Raw genomic sequence first — 22408 nt, 5'->3', positions numbered from 1 at the left:
TGTGGTAGGGGGGTGTGGAACTTTCCCTCTGAAGAGGTTAATTAAGTGATCAATTTAATTAAGTAGTCAATCAAATTGATAAGAGTGAGAGGGGGGCCTATTCCAATAACTTTGACCTGAAAGTGTACCTGTAGCAGCAAGGGGGGAGATTTTCTGAGGGAGGAGAGGACTGGGAGGGGGCAGGGGGGACAATAGGATAAGTGCCTGTCAATCAAAAGGAAATGGGGGTGACATGGAAAACCACTTAACAGAACAATAAGCTACGTACTTGTCAATCAAAGGAGAACAATAGGTTAAGTACCTGTCAATCAAAGGAGAACAATAGGTTTGCCCCTGAGTGCATACCTGCCTCTGATGTAGGCAGCCTGCACTAACAAAATGCACTGGCGCCACCCGTGTCCCCCTTCTCACAACTATAAGGATGTAGATTTAGAGAACACTGCTGTAATAATGTGTAATGAAAACAGTATGAAGGCTAAGAAGTTGTTGAAATAAAGTGAAATATGGTAAAATGAAGGGACGTTTTTTTGATGCATCATATGGTCATAAAACCAAATGCCGAAAATAAACAAAAAAACAGAACGTTGGCTCAAAAACACTTGGGACACTTTACTCAAGTTGGGCTGTAAATTATCTGCTGTGAGCTATGTAACTCAAAGTATCGCTTTAGGCCAAAAGTGCAGTTTAAATTGGCTTGTAAACAGGAAACACCTTTACCTAATTAGTTGTTCTTGTCAGGCGTTAGAGTATATCAATAACACTTTATCAGATTGTCTTGCAAGTAACATTTCAAAACGATACTTTCCCCTACTGTTGAATATAGTTTGTCTGAATGCTAATTAATACAGCAAAGTGCCAAAGGTCATGGGATAGCGCTATGCACATACACAGATGGCTATAGTATCACGTACACAAGGAAGAAAAGGGCAGTGCATTAGCAGAGCTGTCATTTGCATGCAGGTAATTTATGAAAAACGATTTCCGACTTGATTATGGCCGCAAGACGGGAATTAACAGACTTCGAATGCAGAATGGTAAATGGAGCTAGACGCATGGAACATTACCTATCGGAAATCGTTAGGGAATACAATATTACGAGATCCACATTGCAAAAGTGTGCTCAGAATACCAAGTTTTAGGCATTACCTCTCACCATGGATAACACAATGGCCGACAGCCTTCATTAAATGACCGAGAGCAGAGTCGTTTTGCGTAGGTTTGTCAGTCCTAGCAGACAAGCACCTCTGCGTGAAATAAACGCAGAAATCAATGTGGGACGTGAACAGCGCAGCGAAATTTGGCGTTAATGGGCTGTGATGGCAGACGACCAACATGGACCGGCTTTGCTAACAGCCGACATCGCCTGCAGTGTCTCTCCAGGGCTCGTAAACATATCGTTTGGACCCTACACTAATGGGACACTGTGACCTGATCAACTGAGTCCATATTTCAGTTCATGGTCAGGAACGGGTGTGGCACAGCCCATACAACGCCATGGACACAAGTTGTCAACAAGGCACTGTGCATGCTGTTGGTGGCTCTATAATGGTGTGGGATGTGTTTGCATGAAGTGGACTGGGTCCCCTGGTCCAACTGCACCCATCATTGACTGGAAATGGTTATGTTAGGCTACTTGGAGACGATTCGCAGCCATTAATGAATTTCATGTTTCCAAACAACACTGGAATTGTCACCAGGCCACAATATTGTTCACGACTGGTTTGAAGAACATTCTGGAGAATTTGGGCCAATGATTTGGCCACCCAGATCGCCCGACATGAATCCCGTCAAACATGTATGGGTCATGATCGAAAGGACAGTCTGTGCACAAAACCAGCAACACTTTCGCAATTATGGATGGTTATAGAGGCAGCATGGTTCAATATTTCTGTAGAGACCACCAGCGATTTGTTGAATCCATACCATGTCGAGCTGATGCACTACACTGGGCGAAAGAGGTCCGACACGGTATTGGGATGTAGTCTATGACTTAAGTCACCTCAGTGTATTCTCAATTAATGGAAAATTGTGTTTCGCTGGGGGGCGATGACTAATATACATACAGGAAGCAAAGTTAGGTTAAATATTACAATAAATGCATAGGCTACATGAGTGCAAATCCGAATTTTCACATGTCTATGATAGTGTACAAAATAATATGAGAGTGGTAACAGTTTGAACTTAACAGATGACAAATATGATGCAGATGTTGTCGTTAACACTGTTCTCAAGTTGTGCATAACAATCATTTTCAAAACAGAATTCCTAACATAAAATGACAATTAGTTCTAAAACAACTATAAACTTAACAGTGGCAAAAAGATAAAAATATGATACAGACATTGTAGTTTACACTGTGTATAAGTGATGCATCATAGTCTTGGTTACATTAGTTACCCTGACATGAACACATATCTGCAGGAGTGCCTATGATGGACATCACACATTATTCTGAGCAATTAAGTTATTTTTTGTGAGACCTTGGTTTCCCCATAACGTAATAGAATACAATAATGAATCAAAGCAGCCAAAGGAGGAACCCTTAAAAGTATTTGCATCAGCCACTGAAGCAGTAACTCGCAGTGAAAATGTTGCTGAATTAAGTCTTTCAAAAAGATGAAGATTGTGATTTTACCAATCACATTTGCTGTCTATAGCAGTACCTAAGAATTTTGCATACTCAGTTTTCTGTATTGGGTGATCTCTACTTTTTATTTTAAACTTTCAAGCTTTCCTTATGGTGTATGGACCCGTACACAATGAAGTGACAAAAGTCATAGGGCTCTTCCTAACATTGTGTCGGACCTCCTTTTGACTGATGTAGTGCAGCAGTCTGATGTAGCATGGACTCAACAAGTCGTTGGAGGTCCTCTGCAGAAATATAGAACTATGCTGCCCCTATAGCTGCCCATAATTGCGAAAGTGTTGCACATGTGGGATCTTGTGCACGAACTGGCCTCTCGATTATGTCTCTTAAATTTTTGATGGGATTCATGTTGGACAACCTGGTTGGCCAAATCAGTCACTCAAATTGTCCAAAACCTTCTTCAAACTAATTGTGAACAGTTGTGGCCCAGTGACAATTCCAACATTGTTTGGGAACATGAATGGCTGCAAATCGTCTCCAAGTAGCTGAATATAACCATTTCCAGTCAATGTTCAGTTCAGGTGGACCAGAGTACCCAGTCCATTCCATCTAAACACAGTCCACGCCATTCTGAAGTCACTACCAGCTTCCATAGTGCCTTGTTAATGACTTGGGTCCATGGCTTTATGTGATTTGCGCCACACTCGATCCCTACCATTGCCTCTTACTAACTGAAGTCGATACTCGTTGTCCAGGACACGGTTTGCCGGTCGCCGAGGGTCTCGCCGATATGGTGGGAGAGCCGCTGCAAGCGATGTGGTGATGTTAGTAAAGCTACTCGGATCGGTCATCTGCTGCTATAGCCTATTAACGCCAGATTTCGCCGCATTGTTCTAACGAATACGTTCGTCGTACGTCTCACACTGATTTCTTCTGTTATGTCATGCACGGTTGCTTGTCTGTTAACACTGACAACTCTACACAATCGCCTTTGTTCTCGGTCGCTAAGTGAAGGCTGTCAGCCACTACGTTGTCTACGGTGAGAGGTAATGCCTGAAATTTGGCATTCTGGGCACAGTCTTGACACTGTGGATCTCGGAACATTGAATTTCGTAACTATTTCCGAAATGTAATGCCCTATGCATCTAGCTCCACCTACCATTCAGTGTTCAAAGTCTGTTGATTCCCATCGTGTGGCGAGCATCACGTCAGAAACCTTTTCACATAAATCACCTGAGCACAAATGACAGCTTCGCCAGTGCACTGCAATGCCCCTTTCTACCTTGCGTACGTGACTCTACTGCCATCTGTTATTTGTCTGTGCCGCTTTTGTCATTTCAATGTAAAATGCGTCTTATCTGCATTGAATGAGAGACCATTCCAAATATCTAAGACTTTACTAGTGCATTAAATTGTACCATAATTTTCAGCGCGATTGATTGCGACAAGGCTTATACCCAAATTCCAGAAGTGCTTGTTGACATTCCTAAAACGGCTGTTTCAACCCTATTTAGGTTATTCGAACTCCAATTTATGCCTTTCGGTTTATACAATATAACTCAGACGTGGCAGCGTTTTATGGATGAAGTTTTGGCAGGTTTGGAGTTTTGTTTTGCTTATATAGACGACTTTTTTCATGGAGAGCAAGAGCACAGAGAACATTTACAGCTGCCGATTTCAATGCCTCCAAGAGAATGATGTTCTCTTAAACACAAGCAAATGCACATTAGGGAAACCGTCAATAAAGTTTTTGAGATACGAGGTTTCAGCCAAGAGTATCACACCCCTCCCAGATTGAGTACAATCAACAGTCAACATGCCACAATCCGAAAATTAGAGAGCATTAAGACATTTTCTAGGCATGATAAACTTTTATAGATATCATTTGACTAACGTTGCCCAGATCCTGGGCTCCCTAAATTCTCCTCTTATGGGAAAACATACCACTGGCATATGCTCAGTCCCTTGGACACAGATGATGACTGAAGCATTTAACAAGTTTAAGGACGCATTGGCAATGGCTACCGTACTCTTTCATTCACATCACACTATGCAGTTATCTTTAACAGTAGATGCTATCCAAACAGCCATGGGCGCAGCACTGAAACAACGAGTATCTGGAATTTGGCAGCCATTGGCATTTTTTCCCCAAAGTCACTCAGGCTCAGACCCTGTGGTCAGCAATAAATGGTGACTACTTGCACTATATGAAGCAGTGAAGTACTTCTGTACTGAGCTTGAAGCATGGATTTTTCACTGTTTACTTCGATCACTGTCCTCTTGCCATTATTTTCCAAAAGGTAAAACTGTAAAGCCCACCCCGATGTGTCAGATACTTGGAGTATACGGACAAATTTAGCACAGATATGCGATACATAAGTGGTTTCAATAACGTTGTTGCAGATTGTCTTTCGCAGGCACGCAGTTCCAATACTGGAGTATCATGGGCAGACATCACTGTCACGCAGAGCAGTGAACCTGAACTACGAAGCTCAGTGCACAACAAGAGCTGCAGCTATCAGTTACAGAAAAACTTCGTCCCAGCTTTCCAGGCGACTTAATGGTGTGACATAGCACACGGCTGACCACATCCATACATTCCATTGTCACATCGTAAAGCAATATTCAGTGTGGTTCATGGTCTTCCCCACCCTGGTGTTCGCGCTTCTGCACATGCAGTGACTCAGTGCTTTACGTGGCCAGGAGCTGACAATCAGTGGCACCAGCTAGCAAGAGCTTCTTTAAATTGCCCACAAAGTGAGAGACTGGTTACCATACTTTAGCACCTATTGTCGATATAATCACCCCCATCACAAGATTTACATATCTGCATTTGGACATTCTCAGACCACTACTGTTATCCAATTAGCACATATATTTACTGACAATGGTAGACTGCTCTACCCATCTGCTGGAAGCTACACTAAGCATGGGCATTTCAGTGGAAAGCATAGCAGAGTAGTTTGTTAGCATGTGAATTGCTATGTTTGGAGTTCTAGCCACTGTGATCACCGATCGCAGTCAACAGACTGACTGCTCATTGTTTATGGAACTCACAAAACTATGTGTAATCTGCCACCTAAAAACTACTAGTTACCATCCTGTGAGAAATGGAATGGTGAAGTGTCTGCACAGAGCCCTGAAAGCAGACCTAATGTGCCATGAAGACACCAGAAGTGACACATTATCAGTGGTCCTGCTTGGATTAAGAATGACTATAAAATCTGACATTGACCTGGCACTGAGTCAGTTAGTCTGTGGTCAATACATATGAGTGCCACCAGATCTCAGAGAGAGTCAGGAGATTACAACACCTCCAGCAATGTAATGCAAGGGTTTGCCCAAACACTGCAGCGGACAATGAGAATATTCATTCCCATAGCACCAGTTCACCATGGAATCAAGCAAAGATTTTGCCACAAGGATCTTCAAAGTTGTTCACACATTTAGTTATGGGTAACCAGGCTCAAACCGGCAGAGGCCTAAACCTTGTGTTATTTTGCGAGATGGCAAAGCCGCTACAGTCTCAGTTGAAAGGATGAAGCCTGCATATGTCGCACATGAAGAGACTCTAGATTCACCTCCAGCAACTTCTTCAAGACAAATCCCTTCAGAGGAGCACACAGCTTCGCGGAATCATGACACTGATGATCCCTTCACAGCAGTAACCCCTGCAGGACGCAGCTTATCAACATTTGAAGATCCAATTCCATCAGGCTTTGTCACTTGGGCCGGTCGAAGAGTCAAACATACCCATCTGTACATACCGAGTGCACCACTCTTCTGACGGAAGAATACAACCAAAGAAGTCTCTGCAAATGCAGTGTTCCCCAGATACAGTTCCGTCAACCTCTCCAACCACCTTCCAAGACAGTCTTTCATCTAAAAAATTAAGAGCTTCCACAAATGTATTCTCTCGAAGAGGACGGAAAATACGCCAGAATTCCTCTCAGTTCCTGTTGCGTCCGGTTATCGCCAACAGAATCATTGGTCAGAGGGAAACAGCTGTTGTTTTATCACTTGCAGAGGACCATCCTACAGATGTCAACCACACTCCGACAAAGGAATGGTTCAGCTGCATTCTGCCCCTAGAAGCGCTGAATAGCTGGCTGCCTGCCACTCTACGCTCAAAAGAGCGGGCTACTGTGGCAACAGATCATCAACACAAGTCGCTAGAATAAGAATTCCACACATGAACGCGAATACACTTCAAGAACTTATTGTTAGACATACATTCAATTGGGAATATGGACAACCATCAGCTGTAGAATGGACTGACGAAAATGAAAATTTATGGCAGACCGGAACTCGAACCCGGATTTCCCGTTTATCGCTAGTAGTCGCCTTACCATTTGGCTATCGACGCACAATTCACAGCTAGAACCGAACTTCCGTACGTCAATCATGCGTCTACTACCTGCTCTCGTACATCCATTATGTATATTCCCATATGGGTGCGACATTTTACTTGAAAGTCGATTGTCTGGTGTTGGCGGATATATATACAATATTGCACTGCCTGTGTTATTCTGAATTACGATGCAAACTTCCTTTGGACATGCATACAGGTTAGAGGCCCCGTCCAAACCAAATTTGAATTGTCTCAGTCCATTCTACAGCTGCTGGTTGTCCATATTCGCAATTGCGAATACATTTAACTTATTTCGTAATGGCTGTAGTCGCCACAGTGCCTGTTCCTTTGGACACGCATGCATGCTTCGTAATTCGGAATCACACAGGCACTGCAGCATCGTATTATTCTTAGACAGTTAGTTTCTCTATGTTTGTTATCTCTTGTGAATGAAATAATAAAGTTTTCTAGTTAGTCACTATTGTCCACATCTTTCAATTTTGGATAAAGTTGATTAACTACAGTATGAAACATTTGCAAAGATAATGTGAATTTAATGTTACTAAACCTATGCTCTTTGACCATGACGGTCTATTCCTGAAATTAATGGGGTTTAGAAAAGATCGTGATCAATCAATAGAACCCAATTTAGTGAGCAAATTAAATCCACCAAATGTAGCTAACCTCACACAGAGACTTTTGAGCATTGGTTGGTGTACTACCGTCATGGAGAATGGATCATTAAGTTATTTGTTACATACCATTATCGCTGTCTATAATGAAGATGAATGTAACTTATTGGTATACACCTTACTTGAATAATTTAAGAATTCTGTTAATAATTTGCTATGACAAAACCTCCACTAATAATGAGCATAGATGTTCATCTGCCACATTAAAAAACCTTTGCAGAAAAGAAATCATTTCTACAAAGAAAAAAAGCCAATGATGTCTATATTTACAGTCCAATAACAAATGTAAAGCAGCTTGGAAAACAGCTAAAGCAGAAATAAGGCCAACTGCAGAATATTTACCATCAATAGAATGTGTGGGGAAAGAACATTTCTGGACTGCCTGAAACTGACAATTCTCTTGCCGGCAAACAAAAAAAGGGACAGAAATTCACTCCAAAATTACAGATCTATAGCAAAAGTGCCATTATATCGACAATTACGTCAGCTTTAATGAATGACAAATTAAATGATATGTTTCATTGTTACAATCTACTTAACAAGGCCCAATATGGATTCCAAAATGGGCTACCAAAAATTAAAGCAATTCAAGATGTTGTACTATCAGTACTATATGGTTTTAAACATAGGGAGCACATTTATACTACTCCAGTAGATATAACCAAGGCACTGACACTGTCTCACATACCTTCTTAACTACAAACTTGAAAGGTATGGAATAACTGAAATATAACTAGCACTACTGAAATCGTGTTTGACAAATAGAAACCAAATAGTTCTCATAAATTAAAATAAAAATGTGACCTTCTCAAGCTAAAATATGGAGTCCCACAAGAATTTGTTGTGTATGTGAATGACCTGATCAGCTTATCACCATATAAATCAGTGATGTACACATAGGACATAGCTTTTATCACATCACATAATGGTTTTGTGTTGTTGAACAAATGAACAACTCCATGATGGAAAAGGCAGTGGTTCTGTGAATGTAGGTTGACATTAAATAGAAATAAAACTTAAGACATCCTCTTTTTCCCTTTAATGCATTAATAATGGGCAAAATGAACTCAAGCATTCCGTAAAATTGTTAGGTATATACCTTGTTAGTAAAGTATGTTTGAATATCTACACAGAAAAGCTCTGCTGTAAACTCAAAAGAGTTTTATATCTCCTTAGGAAACTAAAAGATTGTGTGAGTATAGAGCTCATGCTTAGAGCATACTATGTTCTTTTTTCTTACACACTTGCATTATGAAATACTTCTTTGGGGAACTCTGTTGGAGCAAAGGAGGTTTTCCTCTTGTAGAAGAAAGCTATTACATGGATTTTTTGTCCAAGCAACTTCATTTCGTGCAGACAGTACTTTATTGAGCACTAGATACTTACAGTCCCCATTCTATACAAACTCAAAGTACTTATGCATGCTCAATAGATTTTCCGGATGTATGAAAGGAGATCAGATGTGCACTCAAAGAAAACTCACAATAGGTACTTACTGGACATTACTTGGACTCATTTACATAGAGTCCAAAATAATTTTCTGCATGCTGGCAAAATATTTTACAACAGTATACCGTATGACAGAAGCAATTACATGAAAATAAATTTAAAATTGTGGTAGAGACATGGTTGAAAGGAAAAGCATTTTATACCACAAATGAATTTATAGATAATAAAAAAGTGATCTTTTATCATAAATGTGATTGCAACAAACAAAACTGTAACTTATGGCATACAAGCTAATTTGTGATCTATATAATCTGCGTAACAAAACTAATTATGTGATGAGTAAAGGGTAAGCAATATCTATGTAATAACATTTATATACGTTAATCATTTGTATAACCATTTGTATAATTATTATGTACAAGCTGATGATGCCTATAAATCAGTTCAATTCAGTTCAACTGGCAACTTGTTTTAGAGCTTCGGAAAAATAAAAATGTGTACTTCACAAAACGAAACAAACGTAGTATCCTGTGTCCATAATATCAATGACTCGTGGCTGGAATCAGTCAACTCTTATAAGTTCCTGGGTATAACACGTTGTAGGATAATGAAATGGAACGATCTCATAGGCTCAGTCATGGGTAAGGCAGATAGCAGAATTCATTTTATTGGTAGAATACCAGATAAATGTAATCAGCCAACAAAGGAGACTGCTTACAGATCAGTAATGAGACCCATCCTAGAATATTGCTCATGTGTGTGACTCATACCCAATGGGACTAACAGGGGATATTGAACGTATACAGAGAAGGGCAGCATTAATGGTTACATGTTTGTTTGATCTGCAGAACAGTGTCACAGAGATGGTGAAAGAACTGAACTGGCAGACTGTTCAATATAGACAAAAACTATCGCGTTGATGCCTACTTACAAAGTTTCAAGAACCATCTTAAATTATGACTATAGAAATTTACTTTATCCCTTCATATTGCTCTCATAGGGATCATGAGGGCAAGACTAGGTTAACTACAGCATGCACAAAGGCCCTTTAACAGTCCTTCTTCCCTCTCTCCGTATGTCAGTGGAGAAAGATAAAGCCCTAATAACTGGTACAATGGGATGTACCCTCTGCTATGCACATCACTTCACAGTGTATGTCCTCGGAGTCCTTTGCGACGGCATACATGAATAAAACATTCTCAGTTTTCAAGCCGTGTCAGTTCGAATAAAATCCTCGAGCTTTCGATGACCATTTCCAACATCGTCGTCAGGAGTTCACTGACTCTCAGGAGTTCACTGACTGCCGGGCTGCTACGGTTTCTCGCCAATATAGGCATGATGGCATCATCAGCAGCCAATCAGATAGACCCAGTGTGGCGTGCGCGTAAGTCGACCCGGGTAGCTAGGGGAGCTATTGCCCGTGGTAGCACCGGTGACGTCAGGTGGCGCCAGGACAGGCGCCATGTTTGAAACTGCCGCTCCTGCGTCGAGCATCTGTCTTTGCTTTCTTTCTATGCCCAACGCCCGCCCCCGTGCCCTGCTGAGTGTGTACACCTGGTCTCTGTTGAAATTGTTGTTGTTTAAACGAATCTCGGCCGCTTCCTTTAAAACGGAGTCCCAATATGTAGAAGCATGAGCCAACACTTTTATATTTTCGAACTGTATTTTAAGTCCGTTTTCTAGGCAATGCTTTGCTATGGCCGACCTGTCAAGCTCCCTTTGTTTTATATGGCGCTTCTTTCTATGCCCAACGCCCGCCCCCGTGCCCTGCTGAGTGTGTACACCTGGTCTCTGTTGAAATTGTTGTTGTTTAAACGAATCTCGGCCGCTTCCTTTAAAACGGAGTCCCAATATGTAGAAGCATGAGCCAACACTTTTATATTTTCGAACTGTATTTTAAGTCCGTTTTCTAGGCAATGCTTTGCTATGGCCGACCTGTCAAGCTCCCTTTGTTTTATATGGCGCTTGTGCTCAGTCTAACGCTCCGCAACCGTGCGAATTGTTTGTCCGAAATACATGCTGCCACATTTCATGTATACCATCGCAAAAGACTACGAGGACACATAGCTTTCCTGTACGGTGAGGACATAAACCGCAGTGTGAGACTGTTAAAAAAACTGCGGAAAAAGAGATCACATGTGCTGAGTTCTTTGGCATTTTTACAACGCTGCCGGGACAAGGAGGTAATTCCTCGCTTTTCAGTAGTTAAGCACCTCTTTCTAACTGCTGCAGTGGACAGAATTTTGAAGAGGACTAGTCTCGCCATAGTGGTACAGCGGATACGACAGACAAGGTACGAGCTTGATTATAATGCCAGGAATCTATTTGAGTGTCATCTGTCTTTGTCATCAACATTGTCACCATTCGATTGGGAGTTGGTGGATGTAGCCACGGCAACGCAACAACATGCAAGTTTATCCAAGGCAACGTCGAAGCAATGTGCCAAGTTCGACCGACTGAATCACGGGAGAACTAGTCTGAAATCCGATAAGGCCCATAGAACGGTTGTTAATCTTTCCAACCAAGAACGTCCAGTTGGCTCTGTATCAGCGCTGCGTAAAGGCCTCAAGTTTTAGGATTCTGGTTTACCAGATGAAGTGGTGAAGAAATTTCGTAAATTTCGTGCTTTAGTTTTCAACTGACGTTTATTATTCTTTCTAGTGAAATAGTTCAGTAAAATTTTCATTTAATGTTTTAACTTCGCTTAGTGTTACAGTGGTCGTTTTAATTTTTTCGTTTTAGCTAATAATTTTGTGAAGTTTTGCTGGTATTGGCATCGGCTGTGTTGTAGTAGTATTAATACAAGTAGCTGCTTTCTTAGTAGGCAGAGAATTTCGAGACCATTATTGTTAGTTCTTAAATAGTTCTACTGGTGTAACTGAACTTTGGTAATGTAGATGTATAGTTTTTTTCAGTAACTATAAAATTTTACCATGAGTGAAAAGTGTGGGCTCTGTCGTCGGTTTGTGAGTAGTGGATTACTGTGTGGGATTTGTTCAAAGTATTTTCATTGGGGGGAATGCAGTGGGGAAGCCAGTGGCCATTTTAGGGAGATCCTCTCCTGGGAATGTAGAATCTGTAGTAGAAACAAGTTAATAGAAGAGCAGGAACGTAACATCTGTGCCCTTCAGGTGCAGTTACAATGCGCAAAGGAGGAACTAGGTAGGTTGAGGAGGGTGAAGGGTGGTGGGGAATGGGAACTGGTAGTTGGCAAGAAGGTAGCTAGGAAGAGGAGGTATTCAGACAGTTTTACTTTGCATACATGCAATAGATACGACCAACTGTCGGAGTTGAGTGGAGAGGAGCCTCGTGTAGCTGTAGATGTAGGTAACTTGCAGCAGTCCTCACCAATTAGGAGGCCTAGGTTAGTTGCAAAGTCTAGCAGAAAGAAGGTTCTGCTGCTAGGTAGTTCACATGGTAGAGGTGTGGGCCAGCAGTTGCAGGAAGTGTTAGGGAGTGAGTACCAGGTCACCAGCATTGTGAAGCCTAGTGCAGGATTGGCTCAGGTGACTGAAAGCATAGGAGAGTTATGTAAGAATTTTACGAAAGAGGATCAGGCAGTGATAGTGGGTGGAGCAGGGAACAGTCTCGAAGGGACGGGAAATATGATGTCAGTGGTGACTTGGTTAAGATAGCTACTCAAACTGGTGGCACTAATGTGCATTTCGTGCAACTGTTTCAGCGTCATGATAGGCCTCACCTTAATGCGGCTGTTAGGCGCGTTAATGTGGGGCTGGGGAGGGCACTGATGGCAGAGGGCATGGATCACATCTCAGTGGTGCCAGTTGGGTCTATCAGTAGATGGGGTTTCACTAGGCATGACCTGCACCTCAATAGGTATGGGAAGGGGAGACTGGCTAAGCTTATAGGTGACAGTGTAGTGGGTGGTGGTGGTGGTGGTGGTGGTGGTGGTAGTGGTATCACTCATGGAAAAATTCCTGTAGTAGTTGGTGTTAGACCTGCATCTTTTTTAGACTGAAGTCAGCTGATAGGTATACCTGCTTAAAGGAAGTGCCTCTAACTAAGGGCTCACCTCCAGAGGATGTAATGTTTCCAAGTAGAGAAGGAATTAGCATATTTCATCAAAATATAAGAGGTATTAGAGATAAAGTTAGTGAACTGCTAATAGATGTTAACTCTGAAATTATTGGTATATCAGAGCACCACTTAAATAATTTGATAATTCAGAGGCTTCCTTTACCAGGCTACAGATTAGCTGGCTGTTTCTCAAGGAGTTCCTTGCGGAGTGGGGGAGTGGCTCTGTACGTAAAAAACAGTATTTCATTTGGGTCCATAGATGTATCATGACACTGCTTGAACAGATATTTGAAAGTTGCGCAGCATTAGTTGAATTTAGTGAAACTAAACTTCTAATTGCTGTTGTTTATAGGTCCCCTACCTCTGACTTCAGAGCATTTTTCCTTGAGCTAGAGAGGGTTCTTGATTCACTTTGTAGGAAGTACCAGAAAGTAGTTATATGTGGTGACTTCAATATTAATTTTGTACATGATGGTGCAAGAAAAAGAATGTTGGTAGATCTCCTAAATTCATATGATCTGATGCAAACTGTGTTTTTTCCAACTAGGGTTCAGGGAAACAGTAGCACAGTCATAGACAATATTTTTTTTCATTCTTCATTACTAGATGGGCATTCTTTTAGTAAAAGGGTGAATGGCCTTTCAGACCATGATGCACAAATTTTAACACTAAAAGGTTTTTGTACTCAAACCAATGTCGTATTTAACTACAAACTACGTAGGAAAGTTAATCCAACAGCAATAGATAGTTTTTCAAAACCTGTCAAGGAACAAGAGTAGCAAGATGTTTATAGCGCCGATAATATAGATGATAAATACACTCCTGGAAATTGAAATAAGAACACCATGAATTCATTGTCCCAGGAAGGGGAAACTTTATTGACACATTCCTGGGGTCAGATACATCACATGATCACACTGACAGAACCACAGGCACATTGACACAGGCAACAGAGCATGCACAATGTCGGCACTAGTACAGTGTATATCCACCTTTCGCAGCAATGCAGGCTGCTGTTCTCCCATGGAGACGATCGTAGAGATGCTGGATGTAGTCCTGTGGAACGGCTTGCCATGCCATTTCCACCTGGCGCCTCAGTTGGACCAGCGTTCGTGCTGGACGTGCAGACCGCGTGAGACGACGCTTCATCCAGTCCCAAACATGCTCAATGGGGGACAGATCCGGAGATCTTGCTGGCCAGGGTAGTTGACTTACACCTTCTAGAGCACGTTGGGTGGCACGGGATACATGCGGACGTGCATTGTCCTGTTGGAACAGCAAGTTCCCTTGCCGGTCTAGGAATGGTAGAACGATGGGTTCGATGACGGTTTGGATGTACCGTGCACTATTCAGTGTCCCCTCGACGATCACCAGTGGTGTACGGCCAGTGTAGGAGATCGCTCCCCACACCAAGATGCCGGGTGTTGGCCCTGTGTGCCTCGGTCGTATGCAGTCCTGATTGTGGCGCTCACCTGCACGGCGCCAAACACGCATACGACCATCATTGGCACCAAGGCAGAAGCGACTCTCATCGCTGAAGACGACACGTCTCCATTCGTCCCTCCATTCACGCCTGTCGCGACACCACTGGAGGCGGGCTGCACGATGTTGGGGCGTGAGCGGAAGACGGCCTAACGGTGTGCGGGACCGTAGCCCAGCTTCATGGAGAGGGTTGCGAATGGTCCTCGCCGATACCCCAGGAGCAACAGTGTCCCTAATTTGCTGGGAAGTGGCGGTGCGGTCCCCTACGGCACTGTGTAGGATCCTACAGTCTTGGCGTGCATCCGTGCGTCGCTGCGGTCCGGTCCCAGGTCGACGGGCTCGTGCACCTTCCGCCGACCACTGGCGACAACATCGATGTACTGTGGAGACCTCACGCCCCACGTGTTGAGCAATTCGGCGGTACGTCCACCCGGCCTCCCGCATGCCCACTATACGCCCTCGCTCAAAGTCCGTCAACTGCACATACGGTTCACGTCCACGCTGTCGCGGCATGCTACCAGTGTTAAAGACTGCGATGGAGCTCCGTATGCCACGGCAAACTGGCTGACACTGACGGCGGCGGTGCACAAATGCTGCGCAGCTAGCGCCATTCGACGGCCAACACCGCGGTTCCTGGTGTGTCCGCTGTGCCGTGCGTGTGATCATTGCTTGTACAGCCCTCTCGCAGTGTCCGGAGCAAGTATGGTGGGTCTGACACACCGGTGTCAATGTGTTCTTTTTTCCATTTCCAGGAGTGTACAATGCTTTCCATAACACATTTCTCATGCTCTTTGAGAGTTGCTTTCCATTAGAACCATCTAAACGGGGTACTAGCAGTAATGGACAACCCGATTGGCTGACTAGTGGGATAAGGATATCATGTAGAGCAAAGCAGGAATTATATCAAAATATTAGAAGCAGTCACAATCAAGCTACAGTAGCCCATTACAAACAGTATTGTAAGGTGCTTAAAAATGTTATTAGCAAGGCAAAACGTATGTGATATGCAAATAGAATAGCTAATTTACAGGATAAAATTAAAGCCATATGGTCTGTTGTGAAGGAAGTGTCTGGTCAGCAGCACAAGGTTGATGATATAAAGTCAGTTCGCAGTAATAATATTTCTGTTACTGATAAATCAGATATATGTACAGTATTTAACAGTCATTTTCTGAGCATTGCTGGCGAATTAAATAAAAATTTAGTTTCTACAGGAAATCATATTAATTTCTTAGCAAACGCCTTTCCGAGATTGACGTCCGAAATACTCCTCTGTGATGCAGACAAGAGGGAGATTGAGTCAATAATTAAATCACTGGAGACTAAGGACTCTCATGGTTATGATGGAGTGTCTAGTAGAATATTAAAGTACTATGCTGCACATGTTAGCCCTGTATTTACCCATATTTGTAATTTTTCCTTTAGGAATGTTCAGTTTCCTGAGCGAATAGAATACTCAGTAGTAAAGCTGCTTTATAAAAAGGGAGAAAGGGATAATGTAGATAATTTTAGACCTATTTCTATGCCATCAGTGTTTTCAAAAGTTATCGAAACGGCTGTGTATGTAAGGTTAATTGATCATTTTATATCACACGATTTGCTATCAAATGTACAGTTCGGCTTTAGAAGTCGTTTGACAAGTGAAAATGCTGTATTCTCTTTTCCCTGTGAGGTACTGGATGGGCTAAACAAAAAGTTTCGAACGCTTGGCGTATTTTTTGATTTAACAAAGGCATTTGACTGTGTTGATCTAACAATATTGCTCCAGAAGTATCGAAACTGAGTGATACTTCGACACGTAAATTAGTCTACTTCGCTTATTTTCATTCACTTATGTCGTATGGTATTATGTTTTGGGGTTGGTTGGTTGGTTGGTTTGTGGGATTAAAGGGACCAGACTGCTATCGTCATCGGTCCCTGTTTTGGGGTAACTCTTCCCATTCTAGAAGGATATTTTTGGCTCAGAAATGGGCGGTTCTTGTGCAAAAAGGTGTGCAGTATACTGCTGCATCCATTTTCAATAAGCTGCCACTCGAATTCAAAAATCTTAGTAGTAATGCACGCGATTTCAAATCGAAACTGAAGAGTTTCCTCATGGGTCACTCCTTCTATTCTGTCGAGGAGTTTCTTGAAAAATTAAGCTGATTCTCATTGTACTGCTGATAGCGTTTGCTTAAACTTGTGAGTTCACAAACCTCTTGTCGATCTCTGTTCACGAGTTTGGGTATTTTGACATTGGCCTCTCAATATGTATATTCCTTATTGTCGTTTCTTGTTACCAATATTAGTTTATTTCCAACAATAAGCAGCTTTCACTCGGTTAATACTCGGCAGAAATCAAACCTCCATTAGGATCGGACTTCCTTAACTCTTGTGCAAAAAGGTGTGCGGTATACTGCTGCATCCATTTTCAATAAGCTGCCACTCGAATTCAAAAATCTTAGTAGTAATGCACGCGCTTTCAAATCGAAACTGAAGAGTTTCCTAATGGGTCACTCCTTCTATTCTGTCGACGAGTTCCTTGAAAAATTAAGCTGATTCTCATTGTACTGCTGATAGCGTTTGCTTAAACTTATGGACTGATTTTCTTTCAGGTTCATGAACATTTATTTTTATCTGTTATTACTTTTATGTTGTAAGTTCATGTGCTGACACGTTCCATGACCTTGGAGATTTGCTCCTCAATTTGGTCCTACGGAACTCGATATGTAAGTAAATAAATTAATTAATTAACGCCTTGTGCCGCCAGACCTCCCAGGATTTATGGATTACCAAAGATATACAAGGAAAGTGTTCCTCTGAGGCCCATTGTTAGTGCAATCAGTTCGCTCACCTACAGACTTGCTAAACATCTGGCCAGATTATTAGCACCAAAATTGGGACATTGTGAACACCATGTTGTCAACTCACAGAAATTTGTTGAGACACTCAAGAGAATGAAGATAGGCCCAAACGACCTAATGGTTAGCCTGGACGTTGTGTCACTTTATACGAGAGTGCCAATACAAGATACACTCGGTCTTTTGGACCAACATTTTCCATCTGGAATTATTAAGTTGTTTCGTCACGTCCTAACGACAACATACTTTTTGTACTGCGATGAATATTATGAGATGACGGACGGCACAGCCATTGGATCACCACTGTCTCCAGCAGTCACAAATTTCTTCGTGGAGCACTTTGAGGAGCAGGCTCTGCAAACTGTGAGACATGACATCATGGTGAAGATACACTACAGCAGTTCATCGATCACATGAATGGCGTCCATTCCAACATTAAATTTACTGTCTAGATGGAGAAGCACGGCAAGCTATCATTTTTGGATGTTTTGGTTGAGAGGAAGGCAGAAGGCCGGCTTGGTCATTCAGTGTACCGAAAACCAACACACACTGATCGGTACTTGAACGACAATAGTTTCCACCACCCTGTACACAAGAAAGCGGTCTTGAACACGTTGGTTCATAGAGTCAAGATTATCTCTGACGACGACCACCTACAGTCTGAATTGCAGAACTTGAAATGTGTTTTCGGGGAAAATAGATACAGCAAAAGAGACATCGCAAACGCTTTCAAGGGCCGCCGACGAAAGACATCTGGTGAATCAGTGGAAGAGGCCAAGCGGACTGCATTCCTACCATACTGTGGAGCAACTGGCGGCAAGTTATGGAATCTGCTGCAGAAACATGGGCTAAGACCAGTGTTCCGGCCCGCCCTCAAGATCCGAGATTCGTTGTGCCCAGTTAAAGACGACACTGCTCTTCGAGTGTCCAGCATGTATAGTGGACCCTGTGAATGTGGCAGCATGTGTATCGGACAAACAATTTGCACGGTTGCGGAGCGTTGTACTGAGCACAAGCACCATATAAAACAAAGGGAGCTTGACAAGTCGGCCATAGTGGACCATTGCCTAGAAAACGGACTTAAAATACAGTTCGAAAATACAAAAGTGTTGGCTCATGCTTCTACATATTGGGACTCCTTTATAAAGGAAGCGGCCGAGATTCGTTTAAACAACAACAATTTCATCAGAGACCAGGTGTACACACTCAGCAGGGCATGGGGGCGGGCGTTGGGTATAGAAAGAAAGCAAAGACAGATGCGCGACGCGGGAGCGGCAGTTTCAAACATGGCGCCTGCCCCTGGTCCACCTGACGTCACCGGTGCTACCACGGGCAATAGCTCCGCTAGCTGCCCGGTTCGACTTACACGCGCGCCACACTGGATCTATCTGATTGGCTGCTGATGATGTCATCATGCCTATATTAGCGAGAAACCGTAGCAGCCCCGGCTGGCCGACTTTTAACCAGTGCATGTGCATTCAGTGTCTTCTTTGTGTTTTAAGAATCGCCAACTGTGTTTTTTAACTGTATGGTGACTTTTTTTAATTGTCCGCCCATGAACGTCTCCCTGTCCAGGTATTTTTACCTCCATTATCTCCCCTTACTCTGTTTTATATTCCCCTTTTTTATCGCCTTATATATTTAGCATTTTATTCTTGTTTTATTTGTCATGTCACTCGACTGAAGAACCGCGGATTTTGCCGCTGACAGCCCTCCCCTGCCTATATGGGGCAGGGGAATGAAATCACAATAAAGGGAAAAAAAAGCAGCCCCGGCAGTCAGTGAACGCCTGACGACGATGGCGGAGATGGCCATTGGAAGCTCGAGGATTTTATTCGAAATGACACGGCTTGAAAACCGAGCACGTTTTATTCAGTTCACAGCAGTTTGTAAAGTATGGCTGTAGATGCAGAAATAAATTCACATATCTGCACAACCTATTTGTGGTTATAAAAAGTATGTTCTCCATATGAGAATGCAGGCTTTCTCGGAGAATCTCGACGATAAAATCTTCTTGTTTGACAGTCAAGTCAATACATTGCTCTCTGGCAACGTTTCAGAAAATTTCTTACTTGCCATCTTCAGGTGAAGTCTTCGCCTGAAGATGGCAAGTAAGAAATTTGCTGAAACACTGCCAGAGAACAACGCATTGACTTGGCTGTCAACCCGAGAAGATTTTACAACTATGTTCTCCATTCCAAAACGAATCAACTTATAAAATTCACCGCCCTACTCTTCCATTTTGAACACCTGTAAACTTGACGCTGCCCACTCCCCAGTTCGCCCCCTGCTTACTCACCCTGATACTCTGCTGCGCCTCTATTACCACATTCTATTAACACTACACCACCACACTCTCCACGTCTTCTCTTCATGAAACTTTAATCACCTTCCCTTACTCATCCATGAAACAGCCCTGATATATGCCCATCTTACCAGATCTAGAAGATCCCTTCCACCTTTCCCTTGTCAGGGCTTCTTACCTCTCCACTCACTTCCTAAATTTTGGTTCGGAACCATCTACATCTATGTGATTACTCTGCTATTCATAATAAAGCGCCTGGCAGAGGGTTCAATGAACCACCTTCAGGCTGTCTCTCTGCTGTATCACTTTCGAATGGCGCGCGAGAAAAACGAGCACTTAAATTTTTCTGTGCAAGCCCCGATTTTTCTTATTTTATCGTGATAATCATTTCTCCCTATGTAGGTGGGTGCCAACGGAATGTTTTGGCAATTGGAGGAGACAACTGGTGATTGAAATTTCATGAGAAGATGTGACGGTACGTCACATAAATGGACATTTGGAGAAAGGGAAAGGAAGGTTTTGTTATGAGACATGTGAATTATAAATTATTTCAAGACTGTGTACGTGTGTGCAATGTATAACAAATAGTAAAGAATGTAAGTTATTATTATCGAAACACAAATATCTACGTAATTAACAAAACACAGTTCGTTTTATATAATCTCTGTGTAACATAGGCCATGAAGATCAGAGACAATGGTTTGATTGAACTATCTCTCCTGTTTTGTTTCATCTAGCGGTAGGCCGACATTGTAGTGCTGTCTGATAATTAATGTAAGTTTTATCTGTATTTTTGAAAAAATATAATATAAATTGTTATTAGAAAGTGTGTATTATTGACTTAGTTGTCACCTCTCATGATTGCAGCCAGTAATTATAGTTAACGAAGTTTTTACAGAAATTCGTAGTGCAGGGACCTCATCTCCCCTAGCAGGATTTAGTCGACCATTACGCTGACGATTCATTTTATTAAATGTAAATGCGAAAGACTTCTCAATTTTGATCTTTCATTAATTTCAAAGTTAAAGACAGTAGTGATAGATTTCAATAACCAACATTCAAAGCGCTGAATGAGTTCAGTATGTTTCATTTTGGCCACGTAACGGCAGATGAGATTCTCTCCAGTTTTGCGTTGCAAATAATGAACAAGAAATATTAAAAATCATTACTTTCAGCAATATCTCGGTTACTCTTTATGTAATTTGGTACATAAACAACCAGTAGCCCCTGAGACCCATATTAATAATTACAGTTTTCGTAAGAATATGCATATTTTCTTTTCTAAATAGCAGCGCTCACGCAAACTATTTATTAGAAGGCGGTGAGTCGAGCGCTGTGTTTAAAAAATATTATATCGTACGTACTTCGGGGCAGCCGATGTTCGTACAAGTGTTATCGCGGTATAAGTTAATTAAAAGTCTCATGCTAGCCCACAATATTTAAAGTCACCCCAACCAAAATCCTAAAATATATAATTATAAAAATAAAAATATACACTTATACCGCGATAAAGACCCTGTCGCAACGAAAAACACCTTTGTTTTAATGATTGCAACTCCAATTCATGTATCATGTCTGTGACACTATCTCCCCTATTTCGCGATAATGCAAAACGCGCTGCCCTTCTTTGTACTTTTTCTATGTCATTCGTCAATCCCACCTGATGCAAATCCCACACCACACAACAATACTCCAGAATAGGGCGGACAAGCGTGGTGTAAGCAGTCTCCTTAGTAGACCTGTTGCACCTTCTAAGTGTTCTGCCAATGAATCGCAGTCTTTGGTTTGCTCTACCCACAATATTATCTATGTGATCATTCCAATTTAGGTTATTTGTAATTGTAATCCCTAAGTATTTAGCTGAATTTACAGCCTTCAGATTTGTGTGACTTATCGCGTAATCGAAATTTAGCGGATTTCTTTTAGTACTCACGTGAATAACTCCAAACTTTTCTTTATTCACGGTCATTATGCAAGTTGTTTTGATCATCTGACGACTTTAAAAGACGGTAAATTACAGCATCATCTGCAAACAGCCTAAGACGGCTACTCAGATTGCTCCTATGTCGTTAATATAGATCAGGAACAACAGAGGGCCTATAACACTTCCTCGGGGAACGCCGGATAGTACTTCCCTTTTACTCGATGACTTTCTGTCTATTGCTACGAACTGTGACCTTTCTGACAGGAAATCACGAATCCAGTAGCACAATTGAGGCGATAATCCGTAGGCACGCAGTTTGGTTAGAAGTCGCTTGTGAGGAACGATGTCGAAAGCCTGGAAATCTAAAAACCACATTCTCTTCACTCTCGTCAAATCCCTCCTTCAAACATCTATGAATGCAGACACCCTTCTACACACAATCCTTGAATGCTATGTTTCCATGACACTCATCCCTGGCATTCTACATTCACTCATCACTTCAATCATTTATGTATCTATTTTAATCATTCAACACCTTTTTAACTTGTGCACCTGCTCATTTGTTTTTTATACAGGGTGTTCTTTTCACTGACGTCACTGAAATATCTCGAAAACTACACATTGGATCAAATAAAGTTACAATTCCAATTTCTTTCTCTCAGAGGGGGACATCCAATGATACACTCGACCCCACATGCCACGCCATGCGTGGATGGTGGGGGGCAACTTTGAAATGTTCA

The sequence above is a fragment of the Schistocerca piceifrons genome, chromosome X (genome assembly GCF_021461385.2).
Source record: "Schistocerca piceifrons isolate TAMUIC-IGC-003096 chromosome X, iqSchPice1.1, whole genome shotgun sequence".
Taxonomy (NCBI): Eukaryota; Metazoa; Arthropoda; class Insecta; order Orthoptera; family Acrididae; genus Schistocerca; species Schistocerca piceifrons.
This window is presented reverse-complemented; position numbering follows the sequence as displayed.